General features: G+C 35.3%; 1 long non-coding RNA gene across 2 annotated transcripts in view; it reads left to right on the top strand.

Annotated features, from left to right (window-relative positions):
* Positions 1-20,184, top strand: part of LOC143647884 (uncharacterized) — a 169,433-nt gene that overhangs the window by 13,601 nt on the left and 135,648 nt on the right. For both annotated transcript variants that reach the window (XR_013158248.1, XR_013158247.1), the window contains exon 2: positions 4,510-4,546. This is a non-coding gene — a long non-coding RNA (uncharacterized LOC143647884). The remainder of the gene's footprint in view (positions 1-4,509; positions 4,547-20,184) is intronic.

Raw genomic sequence — 20,184 nt, forward strand, 5'->3', positions numbered from 1 at the left:
CATTGCTAGCAGGGATGACATAATACTCAGGCTAATCTTCAACATTTTCTTTTCTGAAATTGACCAGTTCTTGAATAATTTCTGATTCCATTTAGGGGGGGAAATGGTATTTTGAGATCAAAATTGAATGCTAGGGTGGTTTTTGTTGTTTGGTTAGTTATTATTTCTAGCCTTTATGCCTTTTTAGTGAATACTCTTAGTAAAATCATTTTAAAATAGAAAGTGAATCAGGAGCTTATTATGATTTTCCAGTTCTAATTTATTATTATGGGGTTCTAATTAACTTCATTGGTTTTAGAATTATTTATTTAGTTTTTTGTGTATTTAATGCTTCTACATAGTTGCTGCTACATAGTTGTTTCAACCTATTATACATAGTTTTGGTTTTCTCCCCCCAGCTCTTTTGTACTCAAGGTAAATTAGACTCAGGGTAGACAAAAAAATCACTGCATTTTTTTTTTAGTCCCTCGAAATTATTTTTCTTTGGTGGTTGAGCCTGCAACTAATTGTATGGTGAAGCTGATTTTATATACGACTTTTGGAACTACAGTTTTTCTATTTTGACAAAATTTTATTTTATAATTATAAATTGTTCACATGGTTCTAAAGACACTATACAATGCAAGTATATTCAGAGAAATCTAACATCTGTCTTTGGTCCCTCGACCCTGTTTCTCCCTTACCTCATAGATACTAATTACTAATTTTATGGTTTATTTTTACATTCTCCTTTTTTTTTTTTTTTTTGTATGGCAGGGGTCACATTTCATTTTTTTTTTCCATTGTAAGTACCCCATTATTGCAGGACTGTTTGAATTTTTGTCTGTTTGTTTTGCCTGCTTTTTTTGGGGGGGGGGGAAGTGCATGGGCTAGAAATTAAATCTGGGTCTCTCACCTGGCAGGCGAGAATTCTACCACTGAACTACCCTTACACCCCCTTTTTCATTCTCTTTTGAAATTAAGTAAATATACATTCATATGCCTTGTTAGATAAATTGTACATTGACTTTTTTTTTCACTTAACATTTGTGGTAGTTAGATTCAAGTGTCAATTTGGCCAGGTGAAGGTGCCTAATTCTATTGCTGTAGACATGAACCAATGGTATGTGAACCTCATCTGTTGCTGATTACATCTGCAGTTGGCTAGGAGGTGTGCCTGCTGCAATGAATGATGCTTGATTTAATTGGTTGGTGCTTAAATGCGGGAGCTCAATGTAGCACAGCCCAAGCAGCTCAGCATACCTCATCTCAGCAGTTGCAGCTCAGCCCAAGCCTTTGGAGATGCAGGAAGGAATCACCACACAGAAAATTGTTGGAACCCAGAGGCCTGGAGAGAAGGCCAGCAGAGATCAACCTGTGCCTTCCCATGTAAGGAAGAACTTCAGTTGAAAGTTAGCTACCTTTCCTCTGAAGAACTAATGAAATAAATTCCCTTTTATTAAAAGCCAATCCATCTCTGGTGTGTTGCATTCAGGCAGCTAGCAAACTAGAACAATATGAAAATCCATGTTTAATAAAAACTCTCATTCTATCACACTGATAATTATAAGGTGACAGTCACATTCCTGTATAGCTTTAGAAGATCAAAACCTTGTGTGTTCTAGATTGCTAGTTGCTGGAATGCAATATACCAGAAATGGAATGACTTTTAAAAGGGGGAATTTATTAAGTTATAAGTTTACAGTTCTAAGGCCATGAAAATGTCCTAATTAAAGGAAGTCTATAAAAATTCCAAATTAAGGCATCAGGGAAAGATATCTTGGTTCATGAAGGCTGATGAAGTTCAGGGTTTCTCTCTCAGCTGGAAAGGCACATGGTGAACACAGCAATGTCTGCTAGCTTTCTCTCCAGGCTTCTTGTTTCATGAAGCTCCCCTGGGGACGTTTTCTTTCTTCATCTCCAAAGTCTCTGGCTGCGTGAGCTCTTGTTCCCATGCCTCTCTTGGGTCTCGTGGCTCTGTCATTCTCTCCAAAATGCTCCCTCTTTTAAAGGATTCCAGCAAACTAATCAAGACTCACGTGGAATAGGTGGAGTCACAATTCCATGGAGGCCATCTAATCAAAAGTTACCACACAATTGGATGGGTCACAGCTCCATGGGAACAATCAAAAAGCTCCCACCCAGCAATATTGAATGAGGATTAAAGGACATGGCTTTTCTGGAGTCCACCACAGCTTCAAACCAGCACACTGAATGAGAGAAACTATCATATTCTTTTCATTTAAAATTTATGATATTTCAAACTTTTGAAATGATAAGGAGAAAATAAATTCAGAAGTTTGAGTTTGTGGATGCACAGAGGAATAGCACCTGCATCAATTTGCAGGCCTGAAAGTCAAAAGGAGATGAAAGAGGAAGGGAAAGCTTCAAATGAGAGGAGATTGCATTTGAGCTGGTTTAAATAAATAAACCATTTATTGAACAATTCTAAAGTTAAAAAGTAAAACTATTGATTAGCTACTGCCCTGACTGGAGTAGCACAGAGGGTCTGTAGAGATCGGGCCAGATTTGTTTTAGTTTACATAATTTCTGTAGTTGTGTTTAGTGTGGCAAATGGGAGGCTGGATAATAGGAGTAAACATCTCCAAGTTATAACCTCTCAAGGGCAGGGACTGAAAAGTCTGCTTTAAGTCCATAGCCTCAGTACTGAGCTCAGAGATCAACAAACAGGAAACTTTCAGTGAAAAAAAGAAAGAAAATGGTGCAATGCTTGGTAGTCTTTAAAGGGTTGAAAGTTGCTGATCTCTTCTCTCTGACATGCCCTAGGGAAGAAGTTAGCAAAAAGCTCCTTGCCTACTGCCAACTAATCCCTTTTGTAAAAGTAAATCAGACAGAAGAGTTAAGTTGATTCACACTTCTACATAAACTACCTCCATCAGATAATGTACCTCCTTTGAAGAGCTGGAGTTCATGTCTCCCTTCTGTCGAAATTGGGTTGGACTTGCAACTTGCTTTAGTCAATAGAATGAAGCAGAAGTGACTTTGTACCAGTGCCAAACCAAGGTCTTCAGAGGCCTTGCATTCTTCTCACACTTTCTTAGACACCTGTCTAGCCTGCTGGTGACAGAGAATCCACATGGAGCAGAAATGAGCCACCATTGCTAAGGTCAGCCTAGATCATGGGCAACATAAGTGAGTCCAGCAGAAAGCAGAAGAACTGATTATATAGTCCCAAATGCCAATCTTACAAACATGAGCTAAATAAATCTTTAAATGTTTAAACCTCTAAACTTCAGTGTGTTTTGTTATGAAATGCTCACACAAGTGTTGTAAACATTTTCCTTACATTGTGCATCATTTTCATATATTGCTAAACAGGCTGGGTGTTTTTATCTGCATTTCTACTTTGTTTGCTTTTCACTTTTGCTTTTACTTATCCTCTTGTTTTTTATTAATATGCAAACATATTTTTAAACAATAGCAATCCCAATGAGCCAATCATTTATGTTCTGCCTTCTTAATTTAACTCTATATCATAAACATTTCCCATGCTTCTATATTGTGTTTATAATTATAATTTTTAATTACAACATCCTCAAGTTTACCCTAATTTATTAGTCCCTTTTTTTCTTGTTGGACATTTATTTTGTTTGCTGCTATTATAGGTAATGCTATAATGAACAACATTGTGTTTTATTGAGTTGTTTTCTTATGATATATTGCCTATGAATGGAATTACTGGGTCAAAACACGTAAAAATCCTAACAGTTTTTGTTATGTTTTGACATAAAACATCTCCAAAAAATGTGCACATTTGCCACACCACCATCAGTACTACTTCACTCTTGCTAGTTATAAATTTTTATATATTTTTAGAAATTAACTGTGTTTTTTTTTTAAAAAAAGGAGTTTTGGAAATGGTTTACAAATCAAAAGGTAATAATATAAGGATTAAAAATTCAGTCTCTTGTCTGCCACTCCCCATACCTGCTTCCCGTTACCCCTCTGGATGCCACTTGCAAGTCTTTGTTGTTTTCTCTGGTATTTAGCTCTAGATTCCAAAAATATCTAGTTTTTATTTTTTCCTAAATGTTAGGTAGTATGTATTGCCTTCCTACTAAGGAAGTTGAGAATTTAGCTGAGCTCACTCTTATAAGCCTCTCTCACATTTTTATGTCCCATCTCACACATACGTTTGCCCTCTTCCTGTGAAACAACCCAATTTTTGTTGTATCGTTATTCAGAGTCCTTCATTAACATTGTGTCTTCGTTTGCCTGAGCTGCTGTTAAAAATACTTCACGGATTGAATTTGTTTTAATTTCTATGTTTCATTTTAAAGCCTTTCAATAGCTGTCTGGTGGCCCTTGGCTTCTCATTTACATTAAGCATGAGGCATTAAGAGTTTACTGGAGCTATGTGTTCTTAGGTGTACCTGGTTGACTAGTAGGTTTTACTCCAGGGAGAGCTAAAGACTTTTTGTTGGAGGGTGAGGGTGGAGGAAGGAGTGGGGAGATCTCCTATTGTCAAGTATAAATAGAATTTTTTTTTTCTTTTTTTTACATGGGCAGGCATGGGGAAACGAACCTGGGTCCTCTGGCATGGCAGGTGAGCAGGATTTTTTTTTTTTTTTTTAATTTGTTTTTTCCTTCCATCTCCTGACTGGGGGATTTAATGTTGTATGCTAGCAGTCTGATCACCAGAAAGGGAAAGAACTGGTGAGCTCCTTGTTCAGTAAATAAGTTGTCACTTAAATCCCATTTTTATTACCAGAGTTACCTCCTCCCCTCACCTGTGCCTTATATCCTCATCTCCTCTATTATTTAACATTTTCATAGAATAAACCCTTCATCAATGGTACAGGTAGGAGAGGGATAATTGATTGTCTTTTTGAGTTGAGGAAGAGGATATAACTGCCTTTGTAAAGACTCTCATCCACTTAACTTGCTTTCTACTCTGGTCTACACCTTTGCTAGATGAAAGACCCTTCCAATTTCTCAGGCTCATGTGATTAGAATCTCCTACATTCTTGTTAAGTTTCCTTCTCCCCGCTTAAACATCTCCCTCATACAGGTCTGCTAAATCATTTAAAACTGCCTATTTGGTTTCAAGTTTTCAAAATTTAGTTAACATCTCTACATTGCTGCCATCATTGTTCCACTTTTCCATGAAGTTGTGAGTCTATGCTTTTTAAAATTTTAATCATTGCATTGAATTCTGGAACTCACTCTAGGTTTTATATGTATTTGTCTTTGAAAACATTTGTATGAATTACGGCTGGTTGGTTCTAGAATTATCTACCTGTATTAGCTAGGGTTCTCTAGAGAAACAGAATTTTAGCAGGAGATATCTGAAAATATAAAATTTATAAAAGTGTCTCACATAACTGTGGGGTTGTAAAATCCAAGATTTGTAGGGCAGGCCACAAGCTGGCTGAAGCAGGAACACAGACTGTGTCTTCTGAATCCTCCTTAAAAGCCTTCCAGTGATTAGACTAAGCATCGCTCTTGGCAGGGTACATTCCCCTTAGCTAATTGCAAATGCCACCAACATGGTCATGATTTAAGTCCATGAAATGTCCTCATAGCAACAGGCAGGCCAGCACTTGCCCAACCAGACATCTGGACACCATCATCTGGCCAAGTTGACACATGAACCTGACCATGACCTTATCTTTCTACGTTTCATTGCTTATTCTATTGGAAATGTGTTGTTGTTGTTATTTTTTGTGTTATATCCCTCACCTCTAACTCTTTTTCCATGGTTAAAGTCAATATTACCAAAAGACTATAAATCTTGACACTCACATTCTAAATGTTTGTTCTGTATTCTTTGACTTCTCTGTGTCTGTGAATTGAAACTTTGCTCCTGGGATTACTCTTCCATTTTATCTATGTTCTGAAATATCCCTTTTTCTTGGCTCTCTGAATTATTTTCTTATCTTATATAATTTCCTTTTAAGATAAAAAATTGGTGCGAAGTAATATTTTTATTACCCTGGTTATGCATTATTAGTAATATACATAAGGTTTTCTAACCCCCTATTTTCCTTTTTCACCAATGACAAAGTATGTGTTTAACAAGTGTTGAAGCACTTGTAGCTGGTGGGAAAGCAAAGTCAGAAAAGATTGGGGAATGAAGATTTACCAGGCATACAGAAGCACAGAAAACTAAAGAACAGAAGAGAAAATAACTGGGTGGCCTTATGGTTCAGGTTGTTATCCCATGATAAAATAACTGGGTAGTTATTTTTATTGAACTACATATTCATTTAGCATATAAAACTGGACTTTTCTTTTTCTTCTTTTAAAAGGAGCATTGCTAAATGGTATATGTTGTTACAAGGTCACTAGTGCAATTCAAAACTTCATAGCCAATAGAGTGTTTCTTTTAGGAGTTAATCTAAATGGGACTAGAAGCTACTATATTGCATATTCTGCTGTCAAAGCCCCCGGGAATTGAAAAACAAATACATCATTTGACAATACATAGAAATATCAATGCGTATTTCTTGGAATGGCTTACTTGACTGGAAAATTTCTTTCTGTAGAGGTCTGTACAATTTTACGCTAACACTCTTCTGCTTATGAAATTCTCTGGAGTTAAAAAAGCTGGCAAAATTGGGTGGTGCAATGGTGGCTCAGTGGTAGAATTCTAATCTGTCATGCTGGAGACCTGGGTTTGATTCCTGGAGCCTGCCCATGCCAAAAACAGAAAGAAAAAAATTGTTGGCAAAATTATCTGTAGAAGTCTTTTAAAAATACGTGTCATTGAAATTTTTTCATTGATTTGCTTTGTTGGGAAAAGCGTTTTTTTATATAGAAAATGTACAATATACTGAATGGCTATATTCTAAAGCATCTTTACAATTAAAAACAAAATAACCTATGCAAGACAGAAGAAAAAAAACAATACATTTTACTGCTGTTATTATTTCCTCAGAAAGATGTACAAAGTATGCTTTCAGGTAAATAAAAGATTGCTAAGTGCTTTCTAGCCCAGTTGCTAGCTCAGTATTACCATGAACATTGTTGGGTAGAGACTTAATTCTGTAGGCTTTTGAGTAAGAATGACAGTAAAATCGTAAACCTTAAGACATACTATTTCATTTGCAGATTGGAACTCAGTATGGCTTTGCTTTTTGTTTTTGGACTAGAATATCTTTTCTCCTTCATATATTTTAATTTGCCTAAGTTAAGAATCAAAATCTTAGCCATTTAGAAGACAGTGGATTCATAAATCAAACAGTCTTGGGAAATGGATATTTTAATTTATTCCACTTTCCTTAAAATGTTTTGGGCTTCTTATTCTAATCCAAGGAGCACCTTGTCCCTAGTCACTGAATCATTTCTTTATATTGATTTTTTATAAGACATTTTGTTTTCATTCTACGCATGTAAAAATTTCTAAAATAAGTAAAAATAGAACATTATAAATGTTCATATGTTTAGGATCTAATGTTCAATTTTTAAGAAAAAAATGAACAGCACAATATTGTCTTCCCCATTTCATTTATCAAATACTTCTTCCTTGTATTTTTTATCCTCTTCAAATTAGATAAACACTTTTTTTTTTTTTTTTTTTTTTTTGCTGTAGGCAGGCACCAGGAATCGAATACAGGTCTCTGGCATGGCAGGTAAGAATTCTGCCATTGAGCCACTGTCACACTGCCCTAGATAAACATTTTTCTTCCCTCTCAGACTGCACATTGCAATATGAAAGAGAGTTTGTCTCTTTTAGTCCACTATTTTCTCTCTAGCACCTAGCATTCCATCTTTCATAGTAGGTGCTCAATAATTTATTCATTATAGAGGGATGTGAGGGTACTTAAGTGGTAGAATTCTCACCTGACATGCGGGAAACCTGGGTTGGGATTCTTGGTCCATTTACTTCCTCCCAAAAACAAACAAACAAGCAAACAATTCAACAAATGGTGCTGCAATAACGGGATACTCACATGGTAGAAGAGTGAAATATGACCCTACTATACAGCATACAAAAATAAATAATACTAATAAGTAATTCATTATAAAACAACCTGATCATACCATTCCATAAGAGACACAGAATATTTGATGTTTTATTTCCATATCCTGTATCATTGATTGAAAATAACAAATGATTGTTGAGGTGCCATGTCAACCATAAGTGATAATAATACTAATATCTTATTTAACTGATAGTGAGAAATACTTCCCCCAACACGTGCACACACACACACATGTATGCATACATTTTAACATCTATAAATTTAGAATGTATCTCCTGTGATGGCATGCCATGGTTTAATTAGAAATCCTTCTCTCTTTCTTGGTGTTAATAACATAGTAATATGTCTTATATTCAATGTAAACTTTACTTGATGAAAAACCATAGCTAAAACTGTGTACTAATGGGTATGAGGTGTTATTTTTCTCTATTTGAATGATGAAATTGAGGACCAAAAGTGAAGTGACTCATCCAAAGTCATATATCTAATGAGTGGTACCATTTTAATTGATATGGCTTTAGTCCAAGAACTCTGCTCTTTTCATAAACTAAAGGTGCATCTATTCATCTGTTTACCACATGCAAAACACACCTGTGCAGAGCTCTGGAGCTGTAGAAATAGAAATACATATTGATGGGGTTAGGAGAAAATATGGAGGGCATCTGTTTGAATTCTTTTATTTCGGAGATTAGCAAAAACTCCAGATAGATGGTACTGTTTGCTCTTAGTAATAATTCTAGAAATTTTCAGACATAGAACTAGGACAAAAATCAGATATCCTTGTAGTAACAAATGTAAATACTGCAGAACTGTAGCATTTGGGTGAAATCTTTTTATAAGAAGGAAATCTATACACTAATCTGCAATGATGTAGTTGTTTTTGTTGTTGTATGGTAGTTAAAATGTGCACAACGTGGAGCCCATGGAAGCTGAGAGTCAAAGAAGTGAGCTGTTATGCTTATTGCCTTTTAGATCCAAATTTGCTCTTTTTGCTGCTCAGTGAAAATGGATCTGGGCCCTTTCATTATTTTTTTCCTTTGCTGATTGTCACAATATTAAATTTTATGAATAGATGGCAATTGTAAAATAAGTTTGGTTTCCTGGTTTTGGATACCCAGTCAGCCAGCTCTTGCAGCATGAACGGCTTTTCCAGGCCTAATCTCCTACAGCTCCTGCCATGTGCATTGCTTTCTCCAGCCCCAGCTCCTGCCCTGTATGGCAGCCTACTGCACCTGAGGCCAGCAGCTTCCCCTCAGATGGTTTTGTAAGGTGGAGACAGTTTCTTTTCTGGAGACAGATTTTTAGCATGTTCTGCCAGCTGGCATCACAGCAACTTCTCTGCCATTCAGTGGCATGGCTGTGCCTGTCCAATGAGGTTTATATCTTGGTGATGGAAGGGAAGGAGATTTTCCTTGCCTGATATAGTGACTGCTCCTTTTACCCATATTCTTTAGAGTTCCCTTTACTTCTTACTAGCCAGTCCCCCCTTAATCTAATTTCTTGTTATAGTTAATGATTTGTTATATTATACTTTCCTAGTTCCCATTACTGCGTGTTTCTTTCTCCCAAGATAGTCTGACCTCAATGTGCATGCTTTTAAACTACTATCCTGTACAACCTCTTTAGTGTAAGCAAAAACAGAGAACTTAAAGCTTGCAATAATGAGGTTTTGAATACATTTCTCAAAGATAAATAGTTAATACTTTAGGATGATAAGATCATTTAATTTTTGAGCAGGAAAGAATGTTAAAATTCATTTAGTTAAAATATTTTATCTTGCAAATGTGGAAAAAATAGTGCCAAAACAACTGCTAAGGCGACTGAAACCCATATTTTGTCCATCTTCACACCACTATGGCCTCTCACAGAGTAGATGTTTAATAAAATTGTATTGAATTGGAATAAGTGAGGTTACTTCATCAAGAAATATTTATTGGGCATTGTGCTTGTAGCTACAGATGAAGTGATAATTGAAGGATAAGTGAAAATTTTACCTTTACAAGAGGTTTTCAGCCAGTAGCAATTTGAAATCACTGTTTTAATTTTGGTTAAACCTAAATTCTCATTACTTTGGGTATTATCTTCAAGCTGGATTCTGGGTTGAACTTGGAAGCTTGGCTTTCTTTGTGAAGTCTTTGCAATTGAGTCGAAAGCTTCATAGGGAAGAGTGTTATGTAGACAGTTTAAACTTACATTAGGTTAATTCTGATTTAGCTCTCACAGCCCAATATCTTTAGGAACAAGCTTTAAATAACTACTGCCAAATACTAAATTTCCAGAGCACATATATGATTATTTATTTACTTTTTCCCTTATGGGCACATTATCTTTGTGCAAGAACACAAGACTACCTTAAATCCTTTTTAGATTTTAATTTGGTAGAACCCCCTTTCCTCCTTTTTCTAGAATAGAGGTTGGCAGGAAATAAGGCCACGATATAGTGGGATCAATGGTAAGTTCCCTTGGTTATTTAGCTTATAGAAGTTTAATAATAAACATTGGCAAAGTTGCTTTATGAATTCTAATAATGTTTAAAATCTTGATAAATATCTATCTGTAGCATCTCTATCTGTAGCATATCTTTACAGATATATTTCTTTGATAATACTGTTTGTGATAACCTAGGCCATTTATTATATTAATGTTAATTTGACACTCCTCCTCCTTTGGAAAAGAAATTAGGAAATACTTGAATCCATTAAGTTATAATTCAACAAATTTCAGAGAACTTTAATCATATGGATTTTATAAAGATTCTGGGCATGGAGGTAGGGGTATTATAATTTTGCCATTTTCACAATGGCAAAATTTCTATTGCCATTTCTATTTCATATAAATGTCAGGCTACTAATTGTTTGGGGGAACTGTGTATTTTTTGTGTATTCCACAAAACCTTTTAATAAATTTAACCTTTAAATTAACATAATTTCAAACAATTTAATATGTTTTACACAGGATTATTTGACATTTTTTTCTTATAAACATTCATTATCAGATAAGCATACTAAAAGATATAAAAAATTAAGTGGTTTCTTTTAATTCAATTTCACAACTGTTTAGTAAATTAAAAAGGTACCAAAAAAAAAAAAAAAGCTGCTGAGCTTAAAACCAAAACACGCTATCGCTCTACCATTATCAAATTCTTGTTTTAACATTCCCTTATTTCAAGTAGTAACTTATCATGGAGTCTTAATTTTACCTCTTCATTTTGTGTATAGTATTATCATTTAAAAAATACATTTATACTTAACTTGGTGACATAAAATTAACATTTAGGATATCATGAATATTTTTGAAATAAATAACATATTTTGGAAGTATTGCCGTGTCTGCTTTACCTTCCTCCTCTGCTGATGCTTCTTGCATTCATTTATTGATGAATCTCAGTCATTTCCCCGTAATTTGCATGTACAGAGCTTCTTCTGACTTCTAAAACATCATTTCAGACAATAAATTCTACATGAACATAGGAGACTAGTGGTTTAGTTGTTTCTACTGGTCCCACCAGAGATATTTCTTTTATGCTGGCACTTTAAAAATGCTTACTTCTTTATTTTTTGGTGCTATAAGCAAAATATAAAACATTATTATCAACCATAATCAGTAAAACAGTGAAAATATACCATCTTTATATATTTCCTTCTAATTTTTTCTATGCAGTTTTGGAACATAATTAGAATTCTACTTATAAAAATTAGTAGCATGCAGTTTTATTTTATATGATAGTTTGGAAACTTTCCCATCAGTGTGTAATCTTCAAAAATCTTATTTTTGATGGTTTCACTGTACAAAAATAAGATAAAAATCTTATAGAATAGCACCCTTTACTAGATAATATAAATAGATTTCCAAGCAACTGCATGATTTATTTAAGAGGCAGGCCGTTCCATAATGGACCATGGGAACATTTAGGCATGTTGCCTGCACTCTGGGGAAGGCATTAGAAAGAACGTTGCTTACTACCAGCAGGAACATGCCCGTGTCCTATAATGATTGACCGAGGGGGAATCACATAGAGACAGAGATAAACTTGCCTCGCAAGACTGTTTCATTCAGTGAAGAACTTCAAAAACAGTTGCAACTTCTCCCAATCCCTAACATGATAATTGCTAAAGATGGAACCCATAAAAAGAACAATCAAAATCTAAGACGAGAGGTGGGGCAAGATGGCAGTGTAGTGAGGTGTGGAATTTAGTTAGTCCTCTAGAATACCTAGAAAGTAGCCAGAAACTGTCTAGAACAACTATCTGGGGGACTTCAGTGACCAGACACACATTGTGTACCAGTCATGGAGACTGGCACCCCTCCTCTACCGACATAGCAAGCTATCTTGGAGTTGGTTTCCTGAGGGACAAAGAAGCTTTCTCAATTAGAAGTAAGGAAGGTATCTCAATGAAGCTTCAATTGCAGAATTAATACACAAATTCAGACTGATGTATACAAGCTCTTAGCACAGATAGATGTGGAGCAAACATGAAAGGAATCCGGCTGTTTTGCCACAGCAGAGAGGAGATGGGGCTGATGAGAAATAAGCAGAATCTTTTCGAGCTGGATGAGCTCAAAATACTGGAAAAGGGCTGGGCCCTGAGAAAAGGGGTACATAGGGTCAGGAACCAACTTTGGCTTTTGATTGGTAAACCTGGGGGGCTGGGGGAGGCTCTGAAAAGGATACATATTTTTTTTTTGTCTCTGCTTTTTGTTTTTTGCTTTTTTTTTACTTTTTTAATAGCCCATTGGATAGAACTGCAGGCATTCTCATGAAGTGTACAAATATATGTGTTATGGATGTCCCAGAAGAAGAAGAGAAGGGTAAAGGGGCAAAAAGGATAATGGAGGCAATTAGCATTGAAAATTTCTCATCTCTTATGAAAGACATAAAATTACAGCTCCAAGAAGTGCAGTGTATCCCAAACAGAATACAAGAATTCATGACACTTATTGATCAGATTGTCAAATATCAAAGACAAACAGAGAATTCTAAAAGCAGCAAGAAAAAAGTGATCCATTTTATACAAGGATGGCATAATAAGATAATGTGAAGATATCTCAGCTGAAGCCATGGAGACAAGATAACAGTGCTATGATGGATATACTTAAGATAGTAAAAGAGAAAATATAACAAACAAGAATTCTATATCCTGCAAAACTGTCTGTCAAAAATGAGGGGCAGTTCAAAATATTTTCAGACAAAGAGATGCTGAGAGAGTTTGTGAATAAAAGACTTTCCCTACAAGAAATAAGGAACACTATAGGCAGATAGGAAAATAAAGGAGAGAGAGATTTGGAGAAAAGTGTAGAAATGAAACCTAACAGAAAGGAGGGGGGGAGAGGGAGGGAGAGAGGGAGGGAGAGAAAGGAGAGAGAGAGAATAAAATGTGACATATAAAATTCAAAAAGCAAAATGGTAGAAGAAAGTACTGCCCTTACAGTAATAACATTAAGCATTAATGCAATGCATTCTCCAATCAAAAGACATAGACTGTCAGAGTGGATTAAAAAAACAGTACACATTTAATGCTGTCTACAAGAGACTCACTTTAAACCCAATGACAAAAATAGATTGAAAGTGAAAATCTGTAAAAAGATATTTAATGCAAAAAACAAACAAGGAAGAGTGGGGGTAGCTATACTAATATCAGACAAATTAGACTTCAAATATGAAACAATTAAAAAAGACAAAGAAGGACATTGTGTATTAGTAAAAAATATGATTCATCAAGGAAAATCATAAATATTTATGCAGCAAGCCAAAGTACCCAAAAATGTGTGAGGCACATGCTGACAAAGCAGAAGGAAGAACTAGATACCATTACAATAATAGTGGGAGACTTCAATATGCTACTCTTATCAATGTATAGAACATCTAGACAGAGGAGCAATAAGGAAACAGAGATGTTGGATAGGATGATTAATTAACTAGACATAACAGACATTTATAGAACACTACACCTCACAATAGCAGGATATACATTTTTCTCAAGTGCTCATGGATCATTCTCCAGGATAGACTACATGTTAGGTCATAATGCAAGTCTCAATAAATTTTAAAAAGATTGAAATTATACAAAACACTTTCTCAGATCATAATGGAATGAAGTTGGAAATCAATAATCAGTAGAAGGCTGGAAAATTCACAAATATACAGAGACTAAACAACACACTCTTAAGCAACCAGTGGATCAAGGAAGAAATTACAAGAGAAATCAGCAGATATTTTGAGGCAAATGAAAATGAAAAAACAACATATCAAAACTTAGGAGATGCAGCAAAAGGTTTGTGCTGAGAGGGAAATTTATTGCCCTAAATGCTTATATTAAAAAAAAAAAGAACAAAAATCAAGGAATTAACTGTCCACCTAGAGGAACTAGAGAAAGAACAGCAAATGAACCCCAAAGCAAACAGAAGGAAAGAAGGAAAGAAATAACAAAGAATAGAGCAGAAATAAATGAAATAGAGAATATGAAAACAATAGAGCAAATCAACAAAACCAGAAGTTTGTTCTTTGAGAAAATCAGTAAAATTGATGGACCTTCAGCTCAGCTGACAAAAAAAAAAAAAAAAGAAAAGAAAAAGTCAAAGGATACAAATAAATGCAATTATAAATGGAGAAGGGGCATGGCTACTGACCTGCAAAAATAAAGGTGATAATGAGGGTATACTACAAGCAGCTATATATTTAAAAACTACACAATGTAGATGAAATGGACTTCATAGAAGAGCACAAACATTGATTAAGAAGTAACAGATGATCTCAATGAACCAATCTCAAGTAAAGAGATTGAATCAGTCTTCAAAAACCTCCCAGAAAAGAAAAGTCCAAGACCAAATGACTTTATATTTGAATTCTACCAAGGATTCAAGAAAGAATTAGTACCAATCCTGCTCAAACTCTTCAAAAAAATTGAAGAGGAGGGAAAGCTACCTAACTCATTCTATGAAGCCAACATCACCCTAAAACCAAGGCCAGACAATAATACTACAAGAAAAGAAAATTACAGACCAATCTCTTTAATGAATATAGATGCAGAAATCCTTAACAAAATCTCACAAATCGAATCCAGCAGCACATTAAAAGAATTATACCACATGTCCAAGTGGGCTTTATTCTAGGTATGCAAAACTGGTTCAACAGAAGAAAAATTAATGTAATAATTAATCAAAATTACAAAAAAAGTAAATAATTAATCAATAAATCAAAGGGGGAAGATCATATGACCATCTCGATTGATGTAGAAAAGGCATTTGACAAAACATCCTTTCTTGATGAAAGCACTTCAAAGGATCAGAATAGAAAGGAACTTCCTCAACATGAAAAAGAGGATATATGAAAAATCTACAGCTAACATCATACTGAATGGAAAGACTGAAAGGTTTCCCAGTAAGATCAGGAACCAGAAAAAGATTCACCTTGTCACCATGGTTATCAACATTGTGCTGGAAGTTTTAGCTAGAACAATTAGGCAAGAAAAAGAAACAAAAGGCATCCAAATTAGAAAGGAAGAAGTAAAACTTTCACTGCTTACAGATGGCATGATACTATATGTAGAAAATTCTAAAAACTACAGCAAATCCAGTAAAGCTAATAAATGAGTACAGCAAATTGGTACAAGATCAACATCCAAAAATCAGTAGTGATTCTACACACCAGTAATGAGTAGTCTGAGGAGGAAATCAAGCCAAAACTTCATTTACAATAGCAACCAAGAGAATCAAATTTTTGGAAAAATTTAACCCAGGCCACAAAAGATCTATACCCAGAAAACTACAAGAAATTGCTAGCAGAAATCCTCAAAGGCCTAACTATATGGAAGAACATACTGTATTCATGGTTTGGATGACTAAATATAGTTATGATATCAATTTTACCCAAATTCATTTATGCATTCAGTGCAATATCAATTAAAATCCCGACAACTGACTTTTCAGAAATAGAAAAACCAAAAACTAAATTTATTTGGAAAGGCAAAGTGCCCCAAATAGCTAAAAATATGTTAAGGAGGAATAAAGTGGGAGGTCTCACATTATCTGATTTTAAAGCACATTACAAAGGTGCAATGGTCAAAATGGCATGGTACTGGCAAAAAGATAAATACCACTGGAATTGAATTGACTGTTCAGAATAGACCCTCTCATCTATAGACAATTGATCTTTTTTGTGAGTCAACATTTAAAGGAGTATATTAAGTACATATTGAATTCATAACATGGTTTCCCTAGTTTGCTAATCACTTAGAGTGTCAGATAACTGTCCACTACCATTGGATTTATATTATGAGTTATCTCATATATGATCAGACCATCTATTAAGGACTTTGGTACATAGGTGCCATTCATATGGATTTTCTCCATTACAAATTTTCTTAGACTAAGTGAAATAATATTATGTGATTGTTATTACCACTAACATATGGATTACATAGTGTTTCTTCAGTATGTGAGTTCTTTGGTGTGTTTTCAAGTTAAATCTACAGCTAAAATCTATTCTATATTCAAAGTATTATATTGTGAGTTCTTTCATTCCATCTATGATCAGAATGTGGACTTAAGACTTACCCACACTAATGGCATTCATAGGATTTGTCTCATATTTGAATAATTTCATGGCATGTAATTTAGAAAAATTGAACTTTTCCAGTGTGGATGGCATTCTTTTGGCTTCTGTCCATGTGACTCTCTTATGTTGCCTAGGACTTGAGTATGAGTCAAAGATTTCCCACATAGTTTATATATATATATAGATTTTCACTCCAGTGTGAATTCCATCATGTCCTTTAGGATCAGAACAATAAATGGAGGCTTCACCACATGGATGGCATTCATAAGGTTTTTCTCCAATATGAGTTCTCTCATGTTGTTTAAGTGCAAAGCACTGAACGAAGTTTTCCCACATAGATGACATTCATGGGGTTTCTCTCTCCTGTGAGTTCTCTTCTGTTTAAGAGAGGAGCACTGACTGAAGGCTTTCCCACATAAATGACATTTGTTCTAGTTTGCTAGCTGCTGGAATGCAATATACAAGAAACAGAACTACTTTTAAAAGAAGAATTTAATAAATTGCTAGTTTGCAGTTCTAAGGCCAAGATGTCCCAACTAAAACAAGTCTATAGAAATGTCCAATCTAAGGCATCTAGGGAAAGATACCTTGGTTCAAGAAGGCCAGTGAAGTTCAGGGTTTCTCTTTCATCTGGAAAGGCACATGGTGAACATGGTCAGGGTTCCCCTCTCATCTGGAAGGGCACATGGTGAACGCTGCATCATCTACTAGCTTCTTCTCCTGGCTTCCTGTTTTATGAAGCTCCCCAGGAGGCATTATCCTTCTTCATCTCCAAAGGTCACTGGCTGGTGGACTCTGCTTCACGTGGCTATGTCGTTCTGCTCTGCTCTCTATGAATTTCTTTCATTCTCCAAAACGTCTCCTCTTTTACAGGACTCCAGAAACTTATCAAAATCCACCCAATTGGTGGAGACACAACTCTACCTAATCCAGTTTAACAACCACTCTTGACTAAATCACATCTCCAGGGAGATGATCTGATTACAGTTTCAATCCTACAGTATTGAATAGGGATTATTCTGCCTTTATGAAATGGAATTTAGATTAAAACATGTCTTTTTTAGGGAGCATACAGCCTTTCAAACCAGCACAACCTTCATGTGGTTTCTCTCCTGCATGAGTACTTTCATAACTTTTAAGATAAACAGATTTACTGAAGGCTTTTCCACATAAATTGCACTCATAAAGTTTCCCTCTAGTGTGAGCTCTCTTTATGTTGATGAAGGTGAGTAGAGAGACAGAAGGCATTCCCACATTGATGGCATTCATGAGGTTTCTCTCTAGTGTGAAATTTCTCATTAATTTTAAGGGAAGAGCACTGACTGAAAGCTTTCCCACACAGATGGCATTCAAGAGGTTTCTCTCCTGTGTGAGTTCTCTCAGCTGGCAAAGATGAGCAGACTTACTGAGGGCTTTTCCACATAGATGACATTCATGGGGTTTCTCTCTTATGTGAGTTTTCTCATGTGTTTTATGGGAAGAGCGAATGACTAAAGGCTTTTCCATATAGATGATGTTTATGGGTTTTCTGTCCACTGAGAGATCTCTGATGTATGTTAAGGGAAAAGCAAAAATCATACAAAAGATAGGTCAAGTCTACTTAAAATTTAGGCCTAAGGAAAAAAAAAAAAAGCAATGGCTGAAGGCTTTCCCACATAGATAACATTCATGGAGTTTCTCTACAATATTTTAAGAGAAGAGTAATGATGGAAGGCTTTCCCATATAAATGATATTTATGGGGTTTCTCTCCAGTGTGAGATCTCTCATGTTCTTTAAGAGAATAGCAATGAATGAAGGCCTTCACAGTTAGAAGGCATTCATATGGTTTATTTCCAGTATGAGTTCCATTTTATCATCTAATTTTCAGAGCTTTTAATAATGTCTTTAGCACTTTCATGACATTCAACTGATTTATTTCTAATATGATTAAAAGATAACTGCTTACTGAGTACTTTCCCAAGTAGTTTGTAGAAATATAGTTGAATTAACACTTCTTGATTCACTGTGGATCTGTGAGGGAATATTCTTACTGATAATTGCATTTAATGGAAGTCTTTTGAGTGTGAGATATCTGCAATGACATGATGGTAGAAGTATCTTTCCTGCAGGTAGATTGCATGAATATCACTTCTTGTTTTTATAGGTACCTTTCCTGTTTCAACTCTGGTTTTGGAGAAATCGTATTGCTTCTCTGCACACTTCCTCTCTTTGTGCCATCTTGAAAAGAACTTCTGACTTGAAGACCTGATATTCTTGTGCCAATTAGAGTAGGGACCTCTGCTTCTTTCTGCCTTACTAAATTTCAGACAAAGAAGGCAAAATCCTTCATGTACACCCGATGCCAGAAGTTTGATATTCTCCAGCATCACTTCTCTGAACAGCTATCCCTGTGATGGGTCCAGAAGGGTCCACTCTTCTTGGGTAATATCTACAGCTACATCATTGAAGGTCATTGAAGGGCATAACTCCAGAGCTACAGTTGCCATTGCCATCTTTTGTCGGTTGTGGCTAACTCATACAACCCCTGGACAATTGATTTCTTTTTTTTTTTTTGCATGAGCAAACTCTGGGTACCAAACCTGTGTCCCTGGCATGGCAGGTGATAATTCTGCCATGGAACCACCATTGCACCACCCTGGACAATTCATACTTGATAAGGTGGTAAAGCCAACAAAACTGGGACAGAGTAGCCTCTTCAATAACTTGTGTTTGGAGAACTGTGTATCTATATATCCAGAAGAATGCAAGAAAACCCCTATCTCATACCTTATACAAAAAAATTAAATTAAAGGGATCAAAGACTTAAGCATTAGAGCTAAAAATATAAAACTTTTAGAAGAAAGCATAGGGAAATATTTTAAAGATTTTGTGGTAGAGGTGGTTTCCTAGACCTTACACCCAAAGTGTGAGCAATTAAAAAAGAAATAGATAAATGGGATCTCTCAAAATTGAACACTTTTATACATCAAATGACTTTGTCTTAAAAACAAAAAGAGCCTATGCCATGGGAGACAATATTTCAAAATGACATATCAGATAAGCATTTAATATGTAGAATATATAAAAAGATCCCACAATTCAACAACAAAAAGACAACCCAATTAAAAATGGGCAAAAAACATGGACAGACACTTGTCCAAAAAGGACATACAAATATTTTAAAAGCATATGAAAAAAGATTCTCCACTTCATTGGCTGTTAAATGCAAATCAAAACCACAGAGATATCATCTCATACCTGATAGAATGGACATTATATAAAAAGAAAAACAACACAGAAAATTACAAGTGCTGGAGAGGATGTGGAGAAAAAGGCACATTTATTCACTGTTGGTGGGAATGTAGAATGGTGCAACTGCTCTGGCAGGCAGTTTGGAAGTTCCTGAGGAAGTTAAGTATAGAATTGCCATATAATTCAGTAATTTCATTACTAGGTATATATTTGGAGGAATTGAAGTCAGGGGCATAAATGGACATTTGCACACCAAGTTTACAGTGGCATTATTTACAATTTGCAAGAGATGGAAACAGCCCAGTGTCCATCAACTGATGAGTGTATAAACTAGCTATGATATATGCATATGATGGGATACTATGCAGTGGTGAAACAGAATAAATCATGGAGCATGCAACAATGTGGATGAACCTTGAGAACATTATGTTGAATGAAATTAGCCAGATACAAAAGAACAAGTATTGTTC

Source organism: Tamandua tetradactyla, chromosome 10 (assembly GCF_023851605.1).
Source record: "Tamandua tetradactyla isolate mTamTet1 chromosome 10, mTamTet1.pri, whole genome shotgun sequence".
In the NCBI taxonomy this organism is placed as follows: Eukaryota; Metazoa; Chordata; class Mammalia; order Pilosa; family Myrmecophagidae; genus Tamandua; species Tamandua tetradactyla.